The 21,482-nt window shown below is 50.7% G+C and overlaps 1 protein-coding gene across 14 annotated transcripts in view; it reads left to right on the forward strand.

Moving 5' to 3' along the window:
- The window catches only part of NAV1 (neuron navigator 1), a 272,793-nt gene that overhangs the window by 18,831 nt on the left and 232,480 nt on the right, over positions 1-21,482 (forward strand). For 2 of the 14 annotated variants that reach the window (XM_078356800.1, XM_078356803.1), the window contains exon 2: positions 2,019-2,110. The exons of 10 other annotated variants lie outside the window; for them this stretch is intronic. The gene's annotated coding sequence lies outside the window, so the exon portion shown is untranslated. Of the gene's footprint in view, positions 1-2,018; positions 2,111-2,949; positions 3,058-21,482 lie in introns of those variants that run through there. 2 more of the 14 variants (XM_054248280.2, XM_078356804.1) reach the window with 1 other exon arrangement.

Here is a 21,482-nt window from a genome sequence, read left to right on the forward strand (position 1 = left end):
AGAAAGACAAAAGGTTGGGGGGTGTGCTTGTCCAATGTCCCTCAGCACAGCCCACAGGACAGCCTTCAGACTGTCCTGATGCTTGTGTGCCCAACCGCACATGCAACAAATTAGGGGCCCACGTTAGGGCTTGATTTCAGGACATTTACTCACCATGCAGAGATCACTTACAAAGCTGCATCCTGGCCCCAGAGGTTCCCCTGGGTTAGTCTTAGAATTAAAGTCAGAAACCACCCAGCCTCCCCCAAACACTTAACTACCACCTCCAGATTAGCACCTTCCTCAGCTGGTAATCAAATTCTAGGAGACAATTCCTGATCTTCCCAGTTTCCAGGTGGGTTAACTGAGGATCAGCTTGCCCACACTACTTAGACTAGATAGAATAAGTCATTACAGCCCAGAAATAGCTGGCTGGGATCCGGCCTCTTTAATGTAATAATGCTGAGAAATGTCAAACGTGGTTTTGTTCTAATAGGAGTGGAAGGGACGAAGAAACAGGAAGAAAGCAGTCTGTGTAGTTTCTGGAGTTGGTTGTAGAAGGACGAAAGGACTCCTTAGGGGCTGAGGAAAGGAAGCTGTTTGTGTCCTGGGCGATGACTGAGCTGCACACAGAACCCTGGGCCAGAGGCTTGGAGGGGCAGGAAGGAGGAGGCCTGGCTTCCAAAAAACAAAAACGAAAACCAGGGATGAGAATAAGGGTGAGACAGCCAAATGCAGTGGCCCACGCCTGTATTCCTAGCACTTTGGGAAGATCACGAGGTCAGGAGTTCAAGACCAACCTGATCAATATGGTGAAACCCTTTCTCTACTAAAGAAAAAAGAAAATACAAACATTAGCTGGGTATGGTGGTACGTGCCTGTAACCCCAGCTACTCGGGAAGCTGAGGCAGGAGAATTGCTTGGACCTGGGAGGTGGAGGTTGCAGTGAGCCAAGATCGCACCACCACACTCCAGCCTGGGTGACAGAGCGAGACTCCATCTCAAAAAAAAAAAGAATAAGGGTAAAGCAGAACTGGGTTTCTATCCTGCTGCCTCTTCCTCGCTGTGCAACTTTGTGCATATTATTTATCCTTTCAGTGTCTTCATGCCTTCATAAGGGCCAAGGGGAAGCTTTCCCATCACCCTCTGAAGGTTCACTGAAAATAAACTGACACTGCAGATAAGAGAAAAGGCAGACAGACAGTTAATACGTATAAGCTCGTGGGAAGCACAGGAGAATGGCCACTCCATGACCCAGTGAGGCCCAGAGGCTTATATACCCTTCTTCATGGGGGAAGGGGAAATGCAGGCCATGTGGCAGTTTTGGGGGATAGTCAGCGATTTTTAGGGGAAATGAATGAGCCCACTGCTCAGACAATGGTTAGTAAATAATTCTCTTTGAGAATTGAATGGAACCAGAGAACAAACACTGGTTTCAGACAAAATTTGTCTGGGCTCTAGGTGTGGTGTTTAATTTTCAGTCTCTTCCCCTGTGATACGAGTTTTAATCTTCTCTGGTTAATAAAACTTCAGGGAGGGAATAAAAAACAACTATGTTCCTCTTTGGGGTCTGGTTTCTAGGGAGATGAGAGAGTTCCAGAGAACATCTTCATCCTGTACTTTGAGAAAGACGGATGATTGAGAGGCAGAAATTGGGGTGGGGAGGTCAGAGACACCTTGAGTCTGCTTCTTTAGTTCAGCATGTCGAAGGGCCATATTATGGGGTATCGTTTTCTGAACCCCAGCACCTTCATCTGTAAAATGGGAATAATTTTTTTTTTTGAGATGGAGTCTCACTGTCGCCCAAGCTGGAGTGCAGTGGTGCGATCTCAGCTTACCGCAACCTCTGTCTGTCTCCCAGGTTCAAGCGATTCTCCTGTCTCAGTTTCCCGAGTAGCTGGGATTACAGACACATGGCACCATGCCTGGCTAATTTTTGTATTTTTTATTTATTTATTTTATTTTATTTTTATTGCATTTTAGGTTTTTGGGGTACATGTGCAGAACATGCAAGATAGTAATTTTTGTATTTTTAACAGAGATGGGAATTTCGCCATGTTGATCAGGCTGGTCTCGAGCTCCTGACCTCATAATCCGCCTGCCTCGGCCTCCCAAAGTGCTGGGATTACAGGTATGAGCCATTCTGCCTGGCCCAAAATAGGCATAATTTTAACTTAGCTTATTGGATAACCTTGTCCACAAGGATTGAATGGGATAATGCATATAGCACATTTAGCATAGCACCAGGCATATGGAAAGGGGTTGTTGATAGCTCTTGGCCTTCTAGAGCCCAAGTCTCCCCTCTGTAAATTGGGGGTTATTTATGGTCCTTACGGGCCTGCTAAGAGGCTTCAATCAATTGTGATTATAAAGGGCCTGGCATGAAATAGATTCTCAGTAAATGTTTCCTGCCCTTGAGAAGCTCCCGTCCGTTTGGAGAGACCAGAAGCACACCCTGCACGATCCGACCCTGGAGACTCGTGCATGAACCGCCAAGAAAGGGCTCTTCCAATAGTTGCTGCTTTTAAGCCTCTTTGTGGGCTGGGGAAGGCTGAGGGTCCTTAGGGTTAGGGCTGGGAGCAGGGTTTTGATGGAGGTGAGACGCTTGTCCCAGATGATTGTGGAGGTGCCATGCATGTGGGCAGAGGGCAGCAAATTTGTCCATTCCAGCAATGATCGCTATAGCTGGAGTGAGAGGAAAGGGAAGGCCTGTAGCCCAGAGCTGTGGAAGGATTGGCCCCCTCGCTCCTGCGAGGGTTTCATTGAGCACCGCTTAAGAACAGTGCAATGTCCATCCATCCACTTCTCTTTGGGCAGAACCCAGTGCCATCTGCCAATAGGTGCTTAATAAAGGCGGTGTAGAGGGATTCTGGGAAGAAGAATCTGGTTCGCCCTTTGTCTGCAGGGCCTTGCATCTTCCTGTTGCCACCACGAGAGGGTGCAGTTGCCCAGCAGAACCCAGCCCGATCCACACCCTCCCCTTTTTTGCAGGCCGCTGGCAGCTCTGCATCTTTTGGGCTGGGGAGGCAGGCCCTACATGCACGTGTCCCCTCCTCTTCGGACTGGAAGAAAGCCAGGGTGAGAGGTGTGGGCTGGGGCAGTCCTGCACTGTGCGGGAAGCCAGGCAGGGTAGGGCGGCCGAGGACGGTCAGAGGCTGGGAAGAGCAGAACCGTATGTCTCTGTGTGTTGTCTGCCTCGGGCTGGCTGGGTGGTATCAAAAAACTCTCCTGTTCTTGATTTAGGTTTCATCTTCTATAAACCAACCCCTCCTCACCAAAAACCAAGATCCTTGCTTTCTCTTCTGCAGGTCTCATTTTTCAGGATGTAAATTCCATTAAGGATCTTGGGTGACAGGGTATGGGACAGGCTAGAGTGCAATAGAAGGCAAGAGCAAAAGGTCAATAGTTTTTCAGCCTGGCTGCTTCTTCCGGAATCTTCTCCCCTTTGGGTTATGCGGGGGCCCTTAGCCAGCACCAGCCTCCCCTCCACCATCAGCATATCCCCCTGCCAGGCCAGGACGACTTGCCCCATTGAAAATCCCAAACTACCAGTGGTCTAGCCTTGGCCATCCTGGTGTGGTGACCAATGGGCAGGAGCTCAGTGACCCTAAGCAACTGGGGTGGTTTGGGGTGCCAGAGAGAAGCAGAGGAGGAGCTGGGGTTGGCGGTGGACCCTAGGTTCCTTGCCAGAGCTCTTGCCCCACAGCAGGCCCTGAGAAATGAGATATTTAATGAAATCCTGTCTCCCGGTCCTTCCAGGCCCAAGTCACTGTTTCTGAGGAAAGACACTGATGTGTGTACAAATCTGCATCTCTGTTGCTGCAAGGCAGCATTTGTATCTCTTCCTCTGCAGAGCCTCCTCCCTGGGACTGAGGACTGCAGAAGGCTTTGGGATCTGTGGATCCTTGGCATGAGCTGAGGCCTCCCAGGGCTTTATCACAACAGCAGGAAGGCCAGGCTGCCGTTCCAGGCCAGCCCTGGGTGCCACGCAGCAGTGTCAGCATTTCCGCTGCACTTGCCACCACCGCAGACTTCCCAGTGGTGTGCAGCAGTCACTTCTCTTTCCATGGGTCCCCAGGAGTACATTCCTCCAGTGATTGGCTTGGGGCCAACCTGGGGTGGGGCTTTGGTGTTGCAGCCTTTTCTCCATGAGACCCCAAAAAGCTGCTGCTTGACCACAGCTTACCTCTGTAGGGCATGGGACCCCTTGCTAGTGGAGGATGGGAGCTCCTTTGTGAGTCCTTCTCTTTGTTTTAAAGGGACAGAGTCGGCATTCTCTCTTGCTGCTGGGACAGTGGGATATTGTCAGTCAGTGAAGTAGCGCTGTGGGTAGTAATTTATTTTTTTTGAGATGGAGTCTCGCTCCATCGCCCAGGCTAGAGTGCAGTGGCGCAATCTTGGCTCGCTGCAACCTCCACCTCCCGGGTTAAAGCAGTTCCCCTGCCTCAGCCTCCCAAGTAGTTAGGACTTACAGGTGCATGCCGCCACGACTGGCTAATTTTTTTTTTTTTTTTTGAGACAGAGTTTCGCTCTTGTTACCCAGGCTGGAGCGCGATCTCAGCTCACTGCAACCTCCACCTCCTGGGTTCAGGCAATTCTCCTACCTCAGCCTCCTGAGTAGCTGGGATTACAGGCACACGCCACCATGCCCAGCTAATTTTTTGTATTTTTAGTAGAGACGGGGTTTCACCTTTTTGACCAGGATGGTCTCGATCTCTTGACCTCGTGATCCACCTGCCTCAGCCTCCCAAAGTTCTGGGATTACAGGCATGAGCCACCGCGCCCGGCCCAATTTTTGTATTTTTAGTAGGGACAGGGTGTCACCATATTGGCCCAGCTGGTCTCAAACTCCTGACCTCGGTATCTGCCCGCCTCGCCTCCCAAAGTGCTGGGATTACAGACATGAACCACCACGCTGGGCCAGTAATTTTTAATATTGTGAGAATGGTGACTTGCAATAGGAAACAAAGCCAGCTCCCAGCCTAAACGGTGACGTGGAAAAAGAAGCTAAACGAATCTGCCCCGTCACACATGGTGTTACACAAAAGCAGGCTGTGGGTGTCGCATAGATCTCAGTTTGCATCCTGGTTTTGTTACTTACTAGCTGGAGAACTAACCAAGGTGCTTTAGTTTCCTTGACTGTAAATGAGGTAGTTGTGAGAATTAAAGATTAAACCTGTACAGTGACTGGCATATGCTAGGCACTCAATACAAGTTAGCTTTTTCACTTCCATTATTCATGTTTCTAGATTTTTCTTCTGTGTCCCTTGTCTCTGGACATCAGAAGCTTCCCACAGATACAGAAGTTTTTCCCTATTAGGCCGTAGGCTTCCTGCGGGCAGGGTTCTGTCTCTTCCATCAGCATAGAATCTGGTTAAGGACAAGGCTGTATTCTCTGCTTAGCCTGGGGCCTCCGTGAGATTAGGAACTGCCTTGCCCATCAGCCTGGGAACTCCCTGCAGGCAGGGGCTATGTTCCTCCATCAGATTCCCCACCTTCAGGGTCGGTAGGCAGTAAGCACTGTCACAGCATGAGACTATCTGTGGTTGGAACAAAGGCACCCAGTTAGGTTTAGGAGAATCAACCAAGGAGACCAAGGAGGTTCTGGACGTATTTTTCTATTTATTTATTCTTATTTTTTTAGAGACAAGGCCTTGCTCTGTCACCTAGGCTGGGTGCCATCATAGCTCACTGCAGCCTTGAACTCCTGGAGGCAGTTCTCCCACCTCAGCTGCCCAAGTAGCTGAGACTACAGGCATATGCCACCACATATTTTTTTTTTTAGAGACAGCCAGAGGAGTGGGGTCTCACTATGTTTCCTAGGCTGGTCTCAAACTCCTGGGCTCAAATGATCCTCTGGCCTTTCAGCCCCCAAAGTGCTAGGATTATAGGCATGAGCCACCAACCCCGGCCTGAAGTTATTTTCCTAAGGTCAAGTATGCCCCGTGACCTTGGGTCCTTGTTGGTAGAAAGCATTTCCGAAGTGGAGACATCTGGAGGACAGATGTGAAGTTGGCTGGGATGGGTGAAGTTCTGGAAGGCTTCAAATTCCAGGCTCCATGACTCACTCCTCCATCACAGCAACCCCTCAGCAGCTGGGCCTGCTGAGCCCTGGGCAGGACAGGGTTGGTGGGCCAGCCCCAAGTGGGCATGGTCCTTTGCCTCGGACACAGCTGTATGGTCCGAAAGGAATCCTGCAGGACTGATCACTTTGGAAACTGCTTTCTGAAAGCTCTAAGCTTCCTTCTGAGTGGAGCTTAAGGCATCATATTGAGCAGGTCATGCTAGGAATGTATGAGAGCAGCATGCGGCATCTCTTTCTGTTTAAGCTGCCAGGGTACTTGTAGGCAGTTGGTGCTGTCTCCTGGGCCTGGGGGATGGAGGGGAGCAGGCAGGGAGGGGTGGACAGGCCCTGCCTATAGAGTCTGTCAGTGGGGAACCAGCAAGTCACCAGAAATCCAATGCCTCAGTCCGGATCCTGGATGCTGTTGGATCACGGGATCTGTGTGAACATCAGTTTCCTTTTCTAGAAAACAGGGTTGATAATAGCGCTGGGCAGTGGGTGAATCGTGAGGTAATGCACAGGAACATGCATAGTAAACCATTTTGACCAGAGTGCGTGGTTACGAGTATTGAGGGTGGCCTGGGCCTTCTGATTGAGATATCCTGGTCTTTTGTTGAGTCCTAAGGGAGGATGTGGGGGGGAAGCTACAGACTAACGAAGAGGTGACCGGATCGTCAGGGGGTGCAGACATGCTTAGCAAGCTGGTGGTGTGACTCCGGGCTAGCTGCCCCTGGTCACGCTCCTCCTGTGCATCCACAGCAACGGGAATCATTTGTCCTCAGGAAACACCCCCTCAAAGAGCATCTGGACACCAGGACCCAGCCTGGATGGCAGAGGGGGCGTTCACTCACCCCATAGGTGTCACTGACCCAACATGATTTTCTTCTGGTGTGTCCCAGCCTGGGAGAAGATATTGGAACTGGGACCAGAGAAAAAGTATATGAGACCATGATCCCCAAGACACCGCTTGGTGGGGTAGCCCGAATGTCTGCTTCAAGTGACACAGGGCAGCAAGGAAAGCCCCCGGGACTCCTTCACATCAGAAGTAAGGAAGAACCCAGAGTCTGGAATTGAATGCCAGGAGCTTGAGTTCTGGACATGATGTGACCACCTGAGGGCCCTGTGACTGACACCTCACTTCTCTGAGCCTCAGTTTCCTCATCAGCAAAATGAGGGCATTGATTCCTATTTCAATGTGTTATTGTAGGGATAGAATGAGGTAACTTGTGAAAGAGCTGTGAAGGCAGAATGCTGTGGTCATGACAAGCAGAAGCTTTGCAGGCAGGCAGATCTGGTTGGGACCCGGTTCTCTTTGGACCATAAATTCCTGGCCAGGTGTAGTGGCTCACACTTGTAATCCCAATACTTTCTGAAGCCAAGGCAGAAGAATTGCATCAGCCAAAGAGTTTGAGACCAGCCTGGGCAAAATAGCAAGACCCCTGTCTCTATGAGAAATGTAAAATATTAGCCAGGCATGGCAGTGTTTACCTGTAGCCCTAGCTACTTGGGAGACTGTAGTGAGAAGATCTCTTGAGCCCCAGAGGTTAAGACTGCAGTGAGTCATGCTGGCACCACTGCACTCAGCCTGGGTGACAGAGCAAGACTGTGTTGGAAGGAAGGAAGGGAGGGAGGGAGGGAGGGAGGGAGGGAGGGAGGGAGGGAGGGATCAAGAATGAAGGAAGGGAGGAAGGAAGAGAAGGAGGAAGGGATCAAGAAGGAAGGAAGGAAGGAAGGAAGGGAGGGAGGGAGGGAGGGAGGGAGGGATCAAGAATGAAGGAAGGGAGGGAGGGAGGGAGGGAGGGAGGGAGGGAGGGAGGGAGGGAGGGATCAAGAATGAAGGAAGGGAGGAAGGAAGGAAGGGAGGGAAGGAGGAAGGGATCAAGAAGGAAGGAAGGCAGGAGGAAAGGGAGGAAGGAAGGGAGGGAGGGAGGGATCAAGAAGGAAAGAAGGGAGGAGGGAAGGGAGGAAAGAAGGAAGGGAGGAGGGGAGGGAGGAGGGAAGGGAGGAAGAAAGGAAGGAAGGAATGAAGCAAGCAAGCACGGAAGCACGCAGGAAGGAAGGAATCCGTGGCCCTGGCATAGGGTCTGGCTCATTGTAGGTAGTCAGTTTGTAGGTGTGAAAGGTGCCAGCTCCTTCACTTCACAGCAATGTGGCTTTAACATTTCTCACCCTAATGTCCTTACATATTAAAGGGGAATGGGGCTGGGCGCGGTGGCTCATGCTCGCAATCCCAGCACTTTGGGAGGCTGAAGTGGGCAGATCATTTGAGGTAGGTGTTCGAGACCAGCCTGGGCAACATGGTGAAACCCCACCTCTACTAAAAATATAAAAGTTAGCCAGGAATGGTGACATGCACCTGTAGTCCCAGCTATTCGGGAGGCTGAGACATGAAAATCGCTTGAACCCTCGAACCCAGGAGGCGGAGGTTGCAGTGAGCCAAGATCATGCTACTGCACTCCAGCTTAGGCGATAGAGTGAGACTCTGTCTCAAATAAATAGGAATGGATTGTTTTTCTGGGCTGCTATAACAAATTACCACAAACTTAGTGTCTTAACATGGATTTATCTTACAGTTCTGTACAGTAGAAACCCAACAAGGTGTCGCTGGGCTAAATTCAAGGTGTGGGCAGGGCTGTGTTCCCACCTGCAGGCCCCAGGGGAGAATCTGTTTCCTCACCTTTTCCAGCTGCTAGAGGCCACCCTCCATCTTTGGTGTGGCCCCTTTTTCCATCTTCAAAGTCAGCAACAGAAGGTCTGTTGTCCTTCTCATGCTGCTATCTCGCTGCTTCTCTGCAGCTGGGAAAGATTCTCTGCTTTGAAGGACTCGTGTGATGAGATGGACCCATTTGCATAATCCAAGATACCCTACCCATGCCAGGGTCCTTAATCTTAACACACCTGTGACGATCATTTGCCATTTATGGTAACTCCTGCAGCTTCTGGATAAAAGAGAATGGGTATCTTTGGGGTCTGTTATTCTGCCTACCACAGGGAACACTGATGGTTCCTATCATACTGGATTGTTGGCAGGAATAAACATGTGATTAAAAAAGGTAATATGGGCCGGGCGCGGTGGCTCAAGACTGTAATCCCAGCACTTTGGGAGGCCAAGGCGGGTGGATCACAAGGTCAAGAGATCGAGACCACCCTGGTCAACATGGTGAAACCCCGTCTCTACTAAAAACACACAAAAAAATTAGCTGGGCATGGTGGTGCGTGCCTGTGGTCCCAGCTGCTCTGGAGGCTGAGGCAGGAGAATTGTTTGAACTTAGGAAGTGGAGGTTGCGGTGAGCCGAGATCGCGCCATTGCACTCCAGCCTGGGTAACAAGAGTGAAACTCCGTCTCAAAAAAAAAGGTAATATATGTAAGGTGACTGGCACATACTAAGTGCTCAATAAATATTTAGTTACTGCTTTCATCATTACTACCTAAACCATGTGGTGCCTTATAATTGCTAATTATTGATGCCACTTTTCTAAATAAGGAAGTACAGGCCCTGGTTTCTGCTGGGCCCGTTGGCACTCTCCCTTCCTGTGCCTCGGTTTCCTCCGCCATCAGAGGAGACACTGAGCCTGCTCTTGGCAGCTCACACTCCAGGCCTAGGGGGCACACACAAAGTTTCCCTTGTGCTATGTGAGGGCGGCTGCCAACAGCGGGCATGGGGCCCGGCCCATGGCTATCCCGGGGACGCAGCATTCACTGAGATGACAAGGGAACAGAAGGGCTCCTTCTTTGGAGGGCAGAGAGGTTCCGAGCGGACCCCTGCGGGAACTGAGCCCCCTCTGTGGGAAAGAATTGCCTCCGTTGTGAGGCAGCATCGCTAATGCAAAGCGTTTTACAATCATTTTTATTAGCAGAGCCCCTGAGACCTGAGGATAATAGAAGGGCTGTCACCCACCCCCTGCCTTTCTGGGGGAAACTGAGGCCCACACAGTTGAAGGCAGGACCCCAGGCCACATGATGAGGTGGATTTGACCTCCCAGGGGCCTTGTGGCTTCAGACCAGCATTTTATCCCCGGAGGCACCAGACACTCCCCCAACCCCTAGTCACTGAACTGAACCAAAAATTAACACCCAAATAAATGTCCTTCAGCGCTTCTCTCTCAGACTTCTTTAAAAGACCAGTTTGAAACACAGCTACCCTCTTGCATGTCAAGCCTCACGCTGGTCCTTTCTTTCAGATCTTGGCTGCTCCTCCTGTCTCCCCAGCACTGAGCTCTCCCCTTCACTTCCAGACTTCTTCCTGTGGGCTCCAGGGGCCTCCCCCACACTCTGCCCCACCTCCCAGCTCCCCCCCGACATATACACCATACTGATGGTGACACTCGCCCACCTCCTTCAGGGAGAGGCTGGCCACTTCTCCTGGGCATTCCTTCTGCTGGCTCTGAGGACCACTCTCCAGGCCCCATGACATGCCGGCAGCTCCAGCCACACCGAAGTTCACTTTAGAGGTCTGCTTGAGGCCCACCGCCTCCAGGAAGGCTTCCCTCTGAGCCCAGCACTGCCACCCTCCCCTGTGTCCTCCACTCTTGGCTCCACCAGCCCCCAGTGATATTGCGCAGGGTACACACCCTTAGTCATTCCAGGCCTCTCTCCGCTCCCTCAGCACTTAGGTTGCATTTCCCAGGGGCCGTGTCTCTCCCATCAGGCAGGAGCACCCTTGGGAATACTCCAGAATGCAGCCCCTTGAGTTCTCTGGCTGTACCAGAACTCAGCACTTTCTCTCCCTGCCCACCCACAACACACACACAACCCTTCATCCCTTGGGAAGATACTGTTGGATCACAGAGGGTGCCCCATCCATGGGTCCTCTCTCCCAAATTTTAACTAGTGTTGTTTTTCTCCCCCTGACTAACAAAGCTTATCATAGGAAAATGGAAAAGCTTCAAGTAGCCCAAATACCCCACTCTAGAAGCCAACCCTGTTAACATTTCCTTCTAAGCTTTCTTTAAGGCAGGTTTGTCTCTACATAGTTCAGACCGTATTCTGCTTTCCATTTTGTATTTTTGGTTTTTGCTTAATACGATCTCAGATGTTTTTCTATATCAATCAAATCTCTGTACATATCCTTTTAAATATTCTTTCATATGTATATGCTGTAATGTGCTCAACTATCTGTGATTCCCTCCTCACTTATAATCCCCAAACCACAGGGTGCTGACTTCCTTAGTCGGTGTTTTGGAAGAGTTTGTCCCCTCCCAGCCCCCAGCCCCAGCCACTGGAAGACAAAAGAAATGACCAGCTGCTCTTCACAGGACTGATTAGGATCTTGCACTGGGTGGCGGTTGGAAATCAGTATCACACCCTCCCCACACCCTGTCCCTTCCTGCCTGACAAGATGGGAAAGCCATCAGCTGCAGGGGGCAGTGGACAAACATCCCCACCCTGTTCATGGGGAACAGGCTTCTGTTGGTTCAGGGGGTTACCTCTGTTGTGTTTTCTGATGGGGCTGTCCACAGGAACCGGGGCATTGGCTGGTCCAGAAGGGCCTTGTCCTTCCATGTTAACGGGGTCGGAGCCCACGCAGAAGGAGGTGGGCCACCGGGTGAAGCTCAAGCAGCCAGAGAGATGCATCGGGATAGAGTCTGCACAACACCCAGCTGGAGGAAGGACTGAGGCAAGAGGGCCAGAGCTTGGCTACCCCTCTTGGTTCTATGGATAACATTGCTCAGGGAGGCATCTCAGGGATCCACAGGGCCTAATGAATCAGTAATGAGACTCTACTGTGTGTACAGATAATGTTGATGTGCCCAAGGCTGTCGGGGCACAGGGAGATGGAACTCACAGTGCCCTGGGCTCTGCGTGCCTGGGAGTCACATAGTCATAGGCTGCCTGGGCTGTGTACGTAATGAGTGACTGGCGTGTGGGCATCCTGGGCTAACAGGAAAAGGAGGGTGTGGGCTAGGGTGAAAAGGCAGTGGGGGCAGCTGTGGAGCGCGTCCCACAGCTACTCCAGCTTGGTGGAGGGCTGGCATCAGAGCAAGCCCCTTGCTCAGTTGTAGTCTGGTGGGCAGCACTTCTTGTCCCTAGCTGGCAGTTTCCTGTGGGTAGACCGGGGCTGCCAATCCCAGAATCCTTGGCTTGCCTGTTTCCTGTAACACCCAAAGCCTCTCCATTAACGGACCGTCAGCACTCCATCGCCACCGCCATCACCGCTTCCCAGGGCTGCGTCCTACATCCATGTTGGATGCTATATCTGTTCCTTCTGAGTTTTGGGCGGTGGCATGTCTGGCCACAACTAGGCCCAGTGCAGTTCCTGTGAGGGGCTCCATGGCTGTGTGTACACACACAGCCCTGAACATGCTGGCTGCCTAGTGCACCCGGGCAGACGTGAGTTTCATGATGACTGTGGCAATTAGGCATGTTATTTTACCTCCTTGGGCCTAGTGTCCTCATCTGTAAAATAGAAATGTTAAGGACTCCTCCTCGTGAAGTTGTTGTAAAGATTCAATCATATCATATAATATAAACAATGCATGTTTGCACAGCGCCTGTCCCACAGTATGTGCTCGGGAAAGGGGGCTCCATTGCAAGGGTCTCTGGATCCTCAGGCTGCTCACTGACTCCCTTTTCTTTCCCAGGGTGTCTGTTTAGTCTAAAAGTTCAGATGTGCCTCATGCATGCACAGAAGTTTGAGGGTTCCTCTAGGTCAGTGGGCTTGAATGGCAGGTCTTAGGGAAGAAGTTCAGACTGGGTGGTCCAGGAGCCTGGAGCTCTGTGCAAGGTAGGGCTTCCTCAGCTCCCCACTCCTCCCAGCTGCTTCCTGTTAGCAGGACACCCAGGGAGAATTGTGTTTCCTCCCTGCTCCAGGCAATCCTAGGCCACTCCCCCTAGCCCCTAGGACTTCTGTTCAGAATCCCCAGCAGCCTCAAGGACAGTACAGAGCTGACCAAACGCTCGTCCAGGTATGGAAAGCCAGCTCTAGCCAGAGGTGCTCTCAGGCCCATGAGGTCTGGGCTGATCTTGAGCTGGCTCCTGTGGCAGCTTCACTCCAGTGCAAGTCAGCCTGGCCACCTCCTGGTACCTGAGGGCGACCAGCAGCTGCAGCAGTTCACGGGTATGGCATGAACTCCCCTGATGCCAGGGCCTGACCAGAGCAGGTTTTGGTTTATGAAGGATTTTGATATCCAAGATTAACATCGTCTTCGCTATTGAAACAAATGACTCCAGGGATGTCAAAGCACACTGGCTTCCCCAGCACCGGGATGCTGGAAGGGTGCCTTGGACCTCAAGGCTGATCCTTGTGTCCTCACTTCACTTTTGAGGTTCTCAAAGCCATCTTTCTGCCATCCTTCCAGCTGACATCCTATAAGACGCTCCAGATTGTCAAGGGTATTTAAAAATGATCTAGGGAAGGTACAGTGATTCTGGGAGTGCCCGTCTCTCTCCACCACTTTGCTGGGGTACCACACAGAGAGGGGTCCCGTGATCATGGGACTGCAGGGACTCAGGATGAAACAGTTAGTAAGCCCCACATAAGGAAGCCCCTTGCAGTCTCTGCTGGCCCATTTCTTTCTCTTTGCTCACCTGGACACCTTTTTCTAAGGCCACAGAGGAACGGGAAGAACAAAGGCTCTGGAAGCAACACCCAGGTCTTGGGCTTCTGACCAGTATGTGATCGTTGACAAGTCAATGTACTTCTCAGTTGCTGTTTTACCTGTGAAATTACGAGAAAGACACCACTTGCCCTGTTCAGCTCATGGGGTTATTGTGAGGGGTGAATGACATGGTATATGTGGAAATATTTGAACTGTAAAACACCATATTCATCTTCTTTATTATGATTAAGAAGAGGCACAACAGCCATCTAAGGTGAGGGCTTCTCTGGCCTCTTGTGTGGCCTGATTTGGCTGACCTGAAAAACAGCAAAGAAAAGAATTGGAGCAGGTGGAAGGAAGCAGGCTCTCTCCCCACCTGGTTGGAGCCCATGGCCCACATGCAGGCAGTGCCCAGGGCTGCTCTTCCTTCCCTTCTAGGGCAGACTCAACAGACCCAAAGATCAAGCAACTGCCAGGGTCAGCCCCTCCTTCCGGCCGTCGGGAGAATGCTTGGCAAGACAGCCCTGAATTCTGTCCCTCTGTAGTTCCAGGGACATCTGGTTCCCAGCCCCCACCCTTGCCTCTCACCCTGCAGGCCCAGCCAATGAGAAGTACAGGTCTGCCCCACATGCCTTGGGAATACCTGTCCTTATGTGGGAATAGAGGATAACACCAGGTTCTCAGGGCTGGGTGTGGTAAAACCACCAGAGAGGCCAAAGAGATGCTTGCCTGGTATCCCACCAGTGAGAGAAAAAAAGCTTTTTCTCCCTGTTATAGCCTGGCTTATTCTGGAGGGTCTTCCTGAGCTGGCTGAGGGCTATGACCAGGGCCAGGATATGGGGAAACCCAGCAGGTGCTCTTCCTTTTCTGCTCAGAAGAGGGACAAGGCACATTGCGTCTCCCTTACTCGGGATCTATCCTTTCAGTGGAGGAGGCCTAGTTCCCAGAAGGCCAGGTCCAGGAAGAAGCCCGCCTCTGCACATTCTCCATCTCTGGAACCTCAGGCCTGACAGCGTGGCCTGTTTTCTACCATTAGCCCTGCAGCTGCCTCTGCTCTGCCGCTGACCCTGGTCGCTCATTGCTAAGGCAACAAAGCCCTCTCATTTCCTGAGCTACATCGAATCTCAGCACCCATTTCCGCTGTGTCCGCATCCACCCCTGCCAGGGTCAAGGTGTCCTGTGAGTGCTTTTGTCCTGCCAAGGGCTGTATCAGCCCCGCCAGGTCTGGTGGCCATTGATTTTGAAAGAGCAGAGTGGTCAGCATCCACTGTGAGCTGTGTGGACTCGCAGGCCCTGGCTCCTGGGTCTCTGGGCCAGCCAGTGGGACGAAACACAATTGCCATCATGGTGTGATGAAGGATAAGTCAGACTGACCTCGCTGGGCCTCATTTTCATCAGAAAGGGGAGGTAGTGTTGGGAGTTGCTGTGAGAATGAAATGAGATATGGATGTGATCACATATGCAGGGTTCCTAGTACAGTGCCTGACACATCGCTGGTGCCCAGTAAATAGATGACAGCTCCCTTTCCTAAGCAGTCATGGCTTAATATGCCTGCAGGCCAGGGTAGATGTATACTGAGCACCTTCCACATTTGTTCCAGGTACTGCCAGGCTCCAGGCACTGGGAAACGCAGTCCCTGCTGTCAGGGAGTTTGTCACACAGCGGGGAAACCAGTCCCCTCCCATCATGAGAACATACGCAAAGGGGACCACAGAGTGAGCGCTCTGGGGCTGTCCCTGGGTCTCTGGCTATGGGTGCCCAGTAGAACTGCCGGGGCCCCTTCAATTATCCACAGTCAAGAACTGGGAGCCTGGCTGGGCGTTCTGTTTTGCCCAGAATTGCTTATTATGGCCTTTTTTTTCTTTTGCAGCAAATTTCCCTTCCTAATTTGGTTCTGTTTATCCCATTATTAAAGTGGAATTACATAGGAATTTATCAGCAGTAAATGATCATCAATGTGTACAAAGATCTAGCTGCAAGAATGTTCTTGGCAAAACTGTTTATCGCAGGGAAGGGGTACAGTTTGAGTGGGTAACAGTACCACATATGTTAATGATACTCTGATATAGCCATCTATTAACAGCAGAAAGGGGAACATCTAATGTGCCTAGTGCACCCATAAGGAATTGTTAACAGTTCACCCACTCACTCATTCATTCACCTAATCATGCCTTGATGAGGGTGGACTCTAGGCTCCCCACTTGCCCTTTGCTAACTTGGATGAAAGTGGGAGTCACAGATTTTCCTATGGTATTTGACTGAACTATCATCTAAAAGTTTTCTGGTCCGGGCGTGGTGGCTCATGCCTATAATCCAGCACTTTGGGAGGCTGAGGTGGGTGGATTTCTTGAGGCCAGGAGTTCGAGACCAGCCTGGCCAACATGGCAAAACCCTGTCTCTGCTAAGAATACAAAAATTAGCTGGGCATGGTGGCACACACCTGTAATCCCAGCTATTCAGGAAGCTGAGGCAGGAGAATCACTTGAACCCAGGAAGCAGAGATTGTAGTGAGCCAAGATCGTGCCACTGTACACCAGCCTAGGTGACAGAGCAAGATGGCCTCAAAAAAACCCAAAAAACAAAAAAACAAAGACTATGAGGTATTCTGAAGGCTTGAAGGAGGTGGGTGTCAGTGTCCCACCTGGGATGGGGTGGGGCAAGAATGGCTTCTTAGAGGACATAGGTCATGCTTGAGCTAAACTTTGAAAGATTGATGGATTTCTGGATGGACACGATGGTAAAGGGCATCCCAGCCAGGAACACAGCAGCTACAAAGGCACAGAGGCATCAGATAGCAGGAGGGGCAGAGTACTCGCTGCAGGTTGTTCGTGGGGGGCAGTGCATGGCATGGGGAAAGGAAGACAAAACTGGAGAAGTTACCAGAGGTAGGGAATGGGGTAGAGACCAGATCGCAGAGGGCATTGTTTGCCATGCTAATCCTTAAAGGGTTTTAGGCATGAAATGACATGGTCAGATGTGTTTCTGAGCAGTCATCCTGGGATGGACAAGGCAGGCAGTGGAGAGACCAGCAAGCGGATTTTCGTTATGGTTTGAGTGAGGGTTGAACGTAGGTAGTGGTGGTAGAGATGGGTTGCAGGGATAATCCTGAGCAAGATTTAGGAGACAAGATTCACAGGAGGGAACGAATGTGGGAGAAAGGAGGAGCTTGACGCCTTGGCTCAGGAGCCATCTGAGCTTCTGAGAAGTAGCTTGTCAACTGAGAAGATGAGCATCAGATTTTGAGAGGGAAAGAAAACAGTGAAGTTCAGCTGTGTCAAGTGTGGGAGTCTGAGCAGCCCAGTAAGGATGTCAGGTGGACAAGTGTCTCGGGGAGGAGTTAAAGCCAGAGAGAAGCAGATTTGAAAGTCATTACATAGAATCAGTAGTTAAAAACATAGAGCGCCAGCTGGGCGCGGTGGCTCACACATGTAATTCCAGCACTTTGGGAGGCCAAGGTGGGTGGATCACCTGAGATCAGGAGTTCAAGACCAGCCTGGCCAACATGGCGAAACCCCGTCGCCACTAAAAATATAAAAATCAGCTGGGCGTGGTGGTGTGCGCCTATAGTCCCAGCTACTCCAGAGGCTGAGACATGAGAATCACTTGAACTTGGGAAGCAGAGGTTGCAGCGAGCTGAGGTTGCACCACTGCTCTCTAGCTTGGGTGATAGAGCAAGACTGTCTCAAAAAAAAAAGCTCCCTGATTAAGAATTTTTTTTAAAAAAAAAAGACCAAATGGTCAGCAAAAGAGTAATCATGAAGGACACACCACGTGAGTCTGAAAAGGGCAGGGAAGGCTGGTCACGAGTTCGTATCAGTCATTCTTACCAGAAACGACTTTTCATATTTGCAAGAGAGGAAATTTAGTGCTGAGAACTGGCTACATGAGGGAGAGAAGAGCTGACGAGTCAAACGGGAGGAAACAGCTGCTACTCCAAGGCAGAGGCAACCAAGATCCTGGGAATCTGGAAGCACACAGGACCAGTCTGGGAAGGACTGGGCCTCAAAGGAGACTTGGATATTGCTAAGACACCTCCTGAGATAGAGGGGAAGAGAGAGGAATCCTCTGGCTTCTCCCTTCCTCCCAGCCTCCATGTCGTACTAATGCCTCCTATGGCCAGAAGCCAGCTGACTCAGGGCCCTGGGACAGTCAGCCTGCAGGCGTCAGCCAGCCAGCTCCCCACACAGAGCTGGGGAATGGTGTGGAATGGATGGGAAGAAAAGGCCCAGGACCGGCCCAGAGGCCAAAGAATGGGGAAATCCAACAAAGGAGCATGATTCCAACGTGTCCAGTATCTCAGAGAGGTGGGCTCACATGAGGAAGCGTGTCCCCAGGAATGGGAGCGTGGGAGAGCACTGGGGACTTTAATGAAGGAAAAGTGCTGAGGTCCAGTCCCAGCCTGGTCAACAACCCCTGCCTGCTGATTGCAAATCTGCTGGCTTGGGGCCAGGTCCATGACACCCTTCAATAAGCTAGACAGGATCCCAAGCACGCTGCTCTCCTTCTGAGACCCACTCACGCTCCGCTCTCTGATCTTAACTGTCATCCTTGCTGCTCCCTCTTCCCCGAGCCTTTGGAGAGGCTACAGGAGGCCGCCGTGTACACAGGATCCCTCAGTTTCCGCTGCCATAGCCCTGAGGGCTGGACCCAAGGCCTGGCATTGTGCAGCTCAGCCCATTTTCCGACTGTCCAGGTGTCTGAACGGGGCCAACCATGGCGGCTCTGCACCCTCGGGGGCTCGGCCCATTTGGTGACTTCTCTGCCTCCTCCCTGCCTGGCTGATTTCTTTGTGTGCCTCGGCCAGACTCACGCTGCGTCAGGCTCGCCCGTGTTGGTATAATAGCCCTGATCGCTGTGCTTGTCGGAGAGGAGACAGCAGGCGCAAGGCCCCATCCAGGGCTCATCAGGCCCTGTGCCCCAGCTGTGTTAATTGTCCAAGCCCTCCAACAAGCCAACCCTTTTTCCCGTCTGCAATTAAGACAGAAAGCTCGTTATCTCTCCTGCTCCCATTATCTGTAGACTCTGCTAAGGGGCTCTTTCTCAAGAGCAGCACCTGCAGAGGCCAAGAGAGGTTAGCATTAACTCCTTCCTTGCTGGAGGTGGGAATCTGAGTGGGTGAAGGAGGCAGCTGAAGCTGGTAGGAAGGGCTCTGGGACAGAGGGTGGCACCTGGGGCCCTGGCATGGTTCTGTTACAAGCTTGCTGGGTGTCCTTGGGCAAACAATTGACCTTTTCTGAGCCTTTGAAATCCTCTTTCTCCTTTCTTCCCAAGGAAGCCATGGAAATGAATAAGGAGCTGTTGAAGTTGCCAGCTCCCATGAGTAACTGTGTAAACCTCCAGTCTTCTATTCTCACCGCAAATGGTGCTTCCAGTAGTCAAAACTCAAGCCGCAAGACAAAGCATGTAAATAGCCTAAGCGGCCCAGTGTTGGTGCCTAGGGGAGAGGAGCCAGGCAGGGCCTTCACCTGTCCAAGGGGACTTGGATTTAGTAGAAGAATTTAGCAATCTCACTTTGCAGTGTGTCCTTCAGCAAATCACTCACTCTGCACTCTGACTTCCTCCTCTGAAAAATTAGAGAATCCAGGCCGGGCACAGTGACTCATGCCTGTAATACCAGCACTTTGGGAGGCCGAGGTGAGCAGATCATGAGGTCAGGAGATCGAGACCATCCTGTCTAACATGGTGAAACCCTGTCTCTACTAAAAAAGAATACAAAAAATTAGCCAGATGTGGTGGCATGTGCCTGTAGTTCCAGCTACTTGGGAGGCTGAGACAGGAGAATCTCTTGAACCTGGGAGGCGGAGTTAGCAGTGAGCCGAGATCACACCACTGAACTCCAGCCTGAGTGAGACTCTGTCTCAAAAAAAAAAAATAAGATATGTGCCAGATCTTTTACATGTGTTGTTATTTCCATTTTAAGTGTAAGAACAATATCAAGTTCAGAGACGTGAAAGACGTGGTCCAAAGGTCAATTATCCAGTACCTGGAGGACTAGATTCAAACCCACATTTATGAGACTGTAAAACCGTTGCTCTTTTCACAATGCCATGTTTTCAGGGACTGCCCATCTAATGGTTCCTTAGAAGATGGAGCTGCATATAGAGGGGGAAATGTAACCTATAATCTATATGCAGCTATAAAAACAAAGAATCTGGATTCACCACTTGGCTTCTCTGGAGTCATAATGTGTTAGGAAGGGGTGAATGAGAAAGAACTTTATTGCCCTTCTGGTCTCCCATGTGACTAAGAGATTACCTGAGATATGTGTGCAAACTCTCAAAGAAAAAGTTGTATAATCATCAGGTATTGGACCTTGTTGACATCTGGGTAAACCAAATCCTGGAGATGGAATACAGCTGCTATCTCAGCAGCTGCTTCCAGCTTGGGATGTGCTTGTGTTCAGCAGAGCCCACGGCAGCCTTACGAAAGTCCTCCTGAGTCTGTTTCTAGAATCTCCTCTGAGTCTATAAGAAACCCCCAGAGCTTAGCCCATCAGCCCTGCTGAGAGGCTGGGCCAATCCAGATGCTCCACCAAGGCCTGGATTCTGGCTCTTTCACTCAGTTCACTCATCTGCCCCTGAGTCATCCAGAGAGAAGGGTCTGAGGAGAGTCTGGAGCAGACAGTGAAGCAGGGAATCAAGGAAACTCTTGGCCAGCTGGCAGGCAGTCCAGGTCCTGGCATCCCATGGGAGGGGAGAATGGCCCCTGCCTTTCCACACCAAAGGCTCACAAGAGTGAAGGATGGGCCTAAAATCCTCACTGAGGATTCTAACAACTGACCAAGATCCTCCCACCTAACCCCTGCCCCATGCACAACTGATAAGACAAATGCTTCCCGTTTTGAGTTCTCCATTTGGGCAGTTGTCCCAAGGGCCTGATCTGCTCCTCAGTCTCCCAGGCAGTTGTCCCAAGGGCCTGATCTGCTCCCCAGTCTCCCAGGCAGTTGTCCCAAGGGCCTGATCTGCTCCCCAGTCTCCCAGGCTCTGTGCAGGTCATTAGGACCTCATCCCTGAAGTCAGGCACTGGGCTGGATCCATTCGGGTTTTAGGGTTCTGAATGTGTGCTGCCTCATCTTCTGCTGGAGGGTTTTTCGTGGAGTGCTAAAAACTCTTAAAGCAGAACATTTCGGAGTGTGTTCTGGGGCTTTCGAGAATTCTTTGAGGAGAAAACGATGATGGGGGAGGCACAGAAGTAGGTTTCTGTGGTCAGCCAAGTTATGGAAATGCAGTAAGATCCATCTGTCTTTTGGAATCTTGATCTACATGAACATAGGAAAGGCTCTGAGAAGCTCTTCATTCACAGACACACACACACACAAATAGACAAATTGGACTTCAACAAAATTAAAAATGTGCTTCAAAGGACAATATCGAGAAATTGAAAAGGCAACCCACAGATTAGGAAAAAAGTATTTGCAAATAGTATATCTGATAAGGATCTACTATCTGGAAAATAAAGAACTTCTACAATTTTACAGTGACAAAAAAAAACCTGATTTTTAAAATCAGCCAATGACTTGAATAGACATTTCTTCAAAGGATATATATAAATGGACAAGAAGCATAGGAAAAGATGCTCAGCATCACTAATTATTTAAAAACGCAAATCAAAACCAAAGAGAGATACTACCTCACACCCAATAGGGTGGCTACTCTCAAAAGCACAGAAAGTCATAAGCATTGGCAATGATACGGAGAAACTGGAACCAAGTCTGAGTGCAGTATTGGTAGGAATGTAAATTGGTGCAACAGCTATAGAAAGCAGTATGACAGTTCTTCGAAATATTAAAAATAGAATGCCATATGATTCAGCAATTCCTCTTCTCAGCATTCACCCAAAAGAACTGCAAGCAGAATCTCAAAGAGATACTTGTACACTCATGTTCATGGTAACATTATTC

This window comes from Callithrix jacchus, chromosome 19, assembly GCF_049354715.1.
Source record: "Callithrix jacchus isolate 240 chromosome 19, calJac240_pri, whole genome shotgun sequence".
NCBI lineage: Eukaryota > Metazoa > Chordata > Mammalia > Primates > Cebidae > Callithrix > Callithrix jacchus.